Here is a 6,127-nt window from a genome sequence, read left to right as displayed (position 1 = left end):
CGGACGAGTCTGGGCCCAGGGCACGTGCCGCGGAGCTCCGCGCAACGGGAGTCCAGGCCGATCGGCGGGATCCATACTACATCCCTTAACCCTCAGAGGCCAGGGCGCACCTGAGCGTGCGGTAAGCACGTGCGGAGCTTGGCGTCAGTCCCCCTGGCTGTTTCCGCCTCGTGGTATCCCGGGCCTCCGACCCCCAACCTAGGCGTCCTCCGAGGGAGCAAGGGGTGACCCGGTCTCCCAGAGGCCACAGTGGCCCGTGCCACTCTAGTCAGCTGACCTGCTGGGGGTGCCGGAAGGAACTGCGGAGAGGTAGTAGCTATGGGTGGGGAGGGCGGCAGGTGACAGTCTTGGCGAGTGTGTCACTTCCGTCACTTTCCTCAGGTGTCAAGGTCTCCTCCAACAATAAGGGTCAGTTTTCCTGGGCCACGGTCGCCTTAGTTTTAGTCTGCTTCTGCACACTTGACGCCTGGGAGCCCGGGAGAAATCAGAAGTAAATCTAGGAAGCCTGATGGTTTCTGAAGCCTGCCTGTCTGCCTCAGGGAGAGCCAATCTGGCTATGACCCCTGGCAGCCTCACTCTCACACCTTGAGATGTGGAGTTAGTTCCATAACATAGAACTTGCCTGTTTGTGGAGCAGTCCGGGTTTGGGGAGACCAGCAACCCCCTGCTCTTTCCAATTTCCTAAGAGTGAGTGTGCCCTCATTTTCTTTACAGAAGGTTCCTGTACACAAAGCAGAGTGGATGCTCCTAACAATTCATACACCTGTTGAACAGGCACCCCACCTTTCTCGAGCCAGGTGCCTGGCCCCAGGAAGCACCCAGACCCAAAACCTGCACAGTGGCAGCATGATAGAAATCTGTGTGGTATGGTCCCTCCCTTTCCCTTGATTGGCCAGAATGGCCTCTAGGACCTCCTCGATGGGCACTGATGAGACCTTGCTGTGCCTGTGATGTCACAGTTGGTAGAGTGGGCAAGCACAGCGATGCCACTGAATGTTTGCAGGCCAGGGAGGTGTTAAAAAGGTGTTGGGATCAGGATAGGTGCAGGTGGGCTGTGCAGGCCTCAAGCGGCTCCTATGCCTGTTGTGCTATGGGCAGCCAACTCTGTTTATGAGACTTTGCCTCCGTAGGTAGCCCAGTAGGAAAGTGTGAGTTTGACCTTGGTGTAGAGAGGCTGCTCTTAAAACTTAACACTAGACCTTGTTATTCCAAATGAAACATGTTTTAAAGCAAACCAGGTTTCTCTGGAGCACATTCGCCTTTTGTACTTGAACCAAGCCAGAGTTGGAAGGACTGGTTCCAAGTTCAGTGTTGTGTACTTTCCAGGTGGTTATTAAAAATGAGAGCTGGGCAGAGGGTACCTGCAAAACCAGCTTTTACTGTGTTCTAGCCTTACCTAACACCGGCATAGCCCCTGCCATGGAGTAAGACTGTTTTCCGGACTGTTCTTTGTCCACAACATGTGGCTTTCACTTGGGGCCATGTGCCGGCTGGAGGGTTTGTTTACACTCTCAGGCAAAGCTGCTTGCTGTCTAGACCTAGAAGTTGTGCCTGTTTCTGCTCTGGCTGTTTCTGAGTCTAAAGGTTTCTGAAGTGGACTTTCTGGATTTCGGGTCCAGTCCACACGGGAAATGGAAATCCGGCCAGCTGGGAGAATTTCTCTGTGTGGCTGCTCCTGAGAGCTGTAAACAGTGACTCACGCTCCCCTCCCCAGCCTCCAGTTCTCTGCTAATGGAAGATGTGTTGCTCCGGTATTTACTTTTGCTTTTTATAAGTCACAGACTCGTCATGTTTCCTCTTTCTTACAGTTTCAGGAAACTGAAAGTGTTATCTGAAAACCGTAGAATTTCAGAGCAGGTAGATGGGAGCCTGAGTGATCATGCAGTTTGTTTGCCTGACCCAGGCTGGGTCAGGAGCTGGCCTGGTCTGGTCTGGCACCTGCCTGCCCTCCAGTGTAGCTGTTCTCCAGGACCTCCTAGTCCTGCCCAAGCTGAGACCTTTTTCAGTATCTGGTGTCCCTTGGGGAATGGGGCAGGTAGCATGTTCCGTGTTTGCCTGGAGTTCACCTATATAGTAAGGAAGCCAACTTGTCAACAGGAAGTTCTAGAACCAGTTGGTCCAGGGCAATGGCCTATTCCAAAGAAGGCAGCTAAGGAGGGCTTTCTGGAAGAAGCCTGGGTTGGAGGGGAGTGGGGACTGTCTACCCAGTGCATCACGGTCCACTGAAGAAGGACTGACGTGTTGACAGGGCTGGGGGTGGGGAAGCTCAGGAGGCATCTGGGATTGCCTCTGCCTGCCAGTGGGAGCTGCACATGAGGCGTCAAGATCAAAGTTGGGGTCCTGTTTAACCACAGCTGGGCCCTGAACAGAATCTGGGGCCTGAGTGGGGGCCAGACTGCAGTCTGGGCAGAACTAGGGGGCCAGGATCATCAAGCCTTAGCCATGGCACAGAGGAGGAAGAGAGATGCAGGGCTGGGGGCAGTTGCACCTGAGTGACACCATGGGAGGTGGCTGTCACCACACAAGTTGGAGATACAGCGGAAGAGGTGGCAGAAGTACAAGCAGGTCTGGCTTGGGTTTCCCCAGGAGACATGTCTAGCTAGCTGTGGAAGGTGGAGCTGGCTGGAGCTCCAGGATGTGGGAGCAGAACAGAATCCTGAAGCGGAGCTGGCAGCCTGGGACCACTCAGTGAGCAGGGGACAGGAGGCCTGGGGTAGGGGTGTGAGGGTGGAGGCTGCTGGAGGAGGAGTGCCATGCAGCCCAGTCTTGGCATGGCAGTCACTGCCTGAGTCACCTCTGAGTGTAGCTGGGATGACACAGCTTCCTCGGACTGCAAATGCAAGGTGACCAGACGTCCTCTGAGTTAGACAGTCGTGGCTTGCCGAAGGGACTGGCCAGGGCCAGACTATAGCCTGGTGTGGGCCAGGCAGGGAGTGCAAGCTAGTGATGCACGCCAGGGAGGCTATGTCCCGTGTGGGAGGCAGGGGAAGCCTCTGTGGTCCTCAGTGGGCCGAGTGTGGGGCCACCTGGGGCTCCAGCTAACATCTGTTTACATGACAGGTACCCACTGGGTACCAGCACAGTGTTACCTGTCCTGTGGCCCTGGAAGGTCACTCTGCTTTGAGTACTTCTGTACAGGCTCCCAGCTCCTGAGTGGAAGAGCCACACTCAAAGTTGAAAAGTAAAAATTGATCCTCAGGGTGGGAGGCAGCTGTCTCTGGATTACCTGCTTTCTGAAAGAGCCCTTTCTGGGCTTTTGAGCTGGACTACCTGTCTTGCCCTGGAGGATGCTCAGTCTCAGGTCAAGTCCTCTGCAAGATGCTCCCCTACTTTTGGTGGGACGCAGGCTTTCTGCCTTGGTCTGTCTTGGAATAGAGGGGCTCACTATCACTATCTCTACTCCCTGGGTGGAGTTGGCACCTCCTGAGCTGCTGACCCTGGGACTCGAACTCAGAACGTTGTGCTTGCGAGGCACGGTACCACTAAGGTAAATCCCTGGCCCTGACCTCCCTCTTTAAGAGATGTTGTGAAGGACCTGTCGACCTGTTAGATGAACCTCACAATGATGTTTCTGTCTCTGGGTTGAAAACTCAACCTCTTCAGTTAGAGCAGCAGTCACCTGAAACGTGCTGCACATGGAGGGGGCTATCTGGAGACCCAGGGGATCAGCGGTGAGAAGTGACAGCCTTAGATCAGAGAATGGTACACACAGCAAAAACTCTGAGCTCCAGTATTCCAGACACCTCTAGCGACTTTTCTAAATTCTGAGAAGCTCAGGAGTGTCAGATCTGCGTGGTGTTGGCTAGTGGATGTTAGAAGGTTCACAGTGCTCTCACCAGAAGTTACTGAAGAGATTTTTTGTTGTGCTGGCCAGTCGCTGAGGCTGAATGCCTCCTTGGGCCAGGGTGGGAGGAAAGCCAATCTCTGTGAGGCTTCTTGTGGCTGAGGGCTTTGAATGCCCTCTTACCTGGCCAGACCTCCTGCCTCACATCCCCAACCCAAGGCTGGGAAAGGAGTTTCTCTGGGTTTTCCTGTGGCCTTGAGACTGCACAAGGGTTAATGTCTTACAGAGCCCCTTCAGAGCTATTTATTTATTATTTGGTATTATTTGAGACGATTTTACTATGTAGCCCACACTGACCTCAAACTCACAGCAGTCTTCTGCCTCAGCCTCCTGAATGCTGTAATTACAGGCATGTGCCACCACACCTGGCTTCAGTGTATTTTGAAATCTTGTTTTACTATTTTTCCCCACCTATAAAACTTTCCTTGGGATCAGGGTGTCTCAGTGGTAGAGCACTTGCCTAGGGGATGTGTGAAGCCCTGGGTTTGATCCATAGCACCACAAAATGCAAAGCCACAAACCCTCTCCTCCAGTCTTTCCAAAGGTCACCAGTTGTTCTTCCTGCTTTTGATGTTCTAAATGGCTTTAGTTCTGAACTGCATGGATGTGCTTTGTGTGTTTTGGGCATGGGTAAGTACCAGCCTCATCCTACCTACTTACTCAGTTCATGAAAAGCACTGTGCCAGGAAGGGCAGGACAACCTGCAGCCCATCCAGGCCTCACGTTCTATGTGGGCTGGCTGCTGAGGAATTGGCTGGGCAGATGATGGCCAGGTTGTCCCACAAGAGGGTCCAGTGTTCCCCTGCAGATCAAGTCCCTTGCCTGAAGAAGCAGGTATGGGGTGTCTGACACCATAACAGGCTGGAAGGGCACCCAGGACCCAGCCCTGGGTGCTGGCAGGGGGTGGGGTGAGAGTGTGGCCCAAGTCAGTCCAGCTTCTTTCTTGGCCTCACCTGGTAGGCCCTTTGAGGGCTGGGAGCCGGGGACTTCTGCACACTTTGCTTCCACCCCTTGTTTCTCTGCGGAAGCTGGCCCATCAAGTAGGTTCATTCACTCAGCTCCAAGTTCTGCCACATCAGAATGGGACATCAGGAAGGCAGTGTGTCCACATCCACACAGTCCTTAAGTGTCACCCTTGAGATGGCCAAGGACCCAGAAAGTACCCTGTGCTCAGACCCCACTGTAGCCTTTGCCTAGGGACCTTATGGGATTTTGGGGTTCCAGAAGCCATGTGAGGTGGGTGTGGTGCTCTCAGAGCCAGCGGACAGTGGAGTCCAAGCCAGGGAGGGGCCCAGCATGCTGTCTTGGTACTCCTGACCTCATAGAGGTGGTATCTGACCCTTGTGGGGTCCCCTGGAGCTGAGCCCCTGTCCTGTGTTTATCTGACCACCTCCGTGTCCTAACACTTGGCATGGAGGCATCTTCTTAGTGGAAAGGTCCCTGCACTGAGCTCTGGGCTGGGCTCAGCAGTCCCCTGTCTCCCAGAGGCCCAGCCAGTGGCCTCTTCCCGCCACCTTCCTTTTCCGTTGGCCCCAGGGCCCCCAGGGAGCCCGTGAGGGGCGGGAGGGGTGTCCTGTGTGGGAATGTGAGCAGGCTCTGTAAACAGCCAGTGACTCACCACATAACTATGTCACTGACGCTGGCCAAGCTGGAAGAGAGATGCCCGCCCTCCTCCCTGGGCACGGGAAAGTTTCTCAGGGCGCTCCCAGGGCCCTCACGCCTATAGACCCTCACAGGGTGGTGGGAGCTGTGGCCTCTCCAGTGTCACTGTACCCAAGCCATGAAGTGGGATCACTCAGCTGCTCTTGTCCCATTCGGGCCCAGGTATAACCTGTCAGGATGCTCACTTCGTTCCTTCTGTTTGCAGATCGAGGACATCTGCAGCTTCCTCAGGCTGGCCTCTGGCCAATGTCACCAGGGTGCCGGGTGCCCAAAGCCTGGAGCCCAGACCTTGCCTCAAGTTGGCAGCCTTCTGGTAGTAGAGGGTGGGGGTTGGGGGTAGGGCCCAGGGTAGAGGAGTCAGGCTCAATTCCGAGCTGCCCAACTCCTGTCTCGTCTGTACTCTTTTGGGTACTTCTTCAGTGCTGCTTTTGCCCAGCTCACCCAGTCTGGGTTTGGAATGTGGAGAGGGGGTGAGCCTAGGCCATGGCTTCTACCCATAGCCCTGGCCCTGTTGTTGGGGATGAATGAGTTTGTTTACTGTCTGACAACTTCGTGATGTCTCTGCACAGGCCTGACCTGAAGTCATGATTACTTGGTGTTTTTTTTTTTTTTTTTTTTTTT

The 6,127-nt window shown here is 54.5% G+C and overlaps 1 protein-coding gene across 2 annotated transcripts in view; it reads left to right on the top strand.

Annotated features, from left to right (window-relative positions):
* Positions 1–43: 43 nt before the first annotated feature.
* The window catches only part of Mafk (MAF bZIP transcription factor K), an 11,382-nt gene continuing 5,298 nt past the window's right edge, over positions 44–6,127 (top strand). The window contains exon 1 of one of the 2 annotated variants that reach the window (XM_010612099.3): positions 44–864. The gene's annotated coding sequence lies outside the window, so the exon portion shown is untranslated. Of the gene's footprint in view, positions 865–4,195; positions 5,669–6,127 lie in introns of those variants that run through there. The other variant, XM_033764817.1, reaches the window with a different exon arrangement.

Source organism: Fukomys damarensis, unplaced genomic scaffold, assembly GCF_012274545.1.
Source record: "Fukomys damarensis isolate Sample0158 unplaced genomic scaffold, DMR_v1.0_HiC HiC_scaffold_17, whole genome shotgun sequence".
NCBI lineage: Eukaryota > Metazoa > Chordata > Mammalia > Rodentia > Bathyergidae > Fukomys > Fukomys damarensis.
Note: the sequence above shows the minus strand (reverse complement) of the source record. Positions and strands in the feature narration are given on the sequence as shown.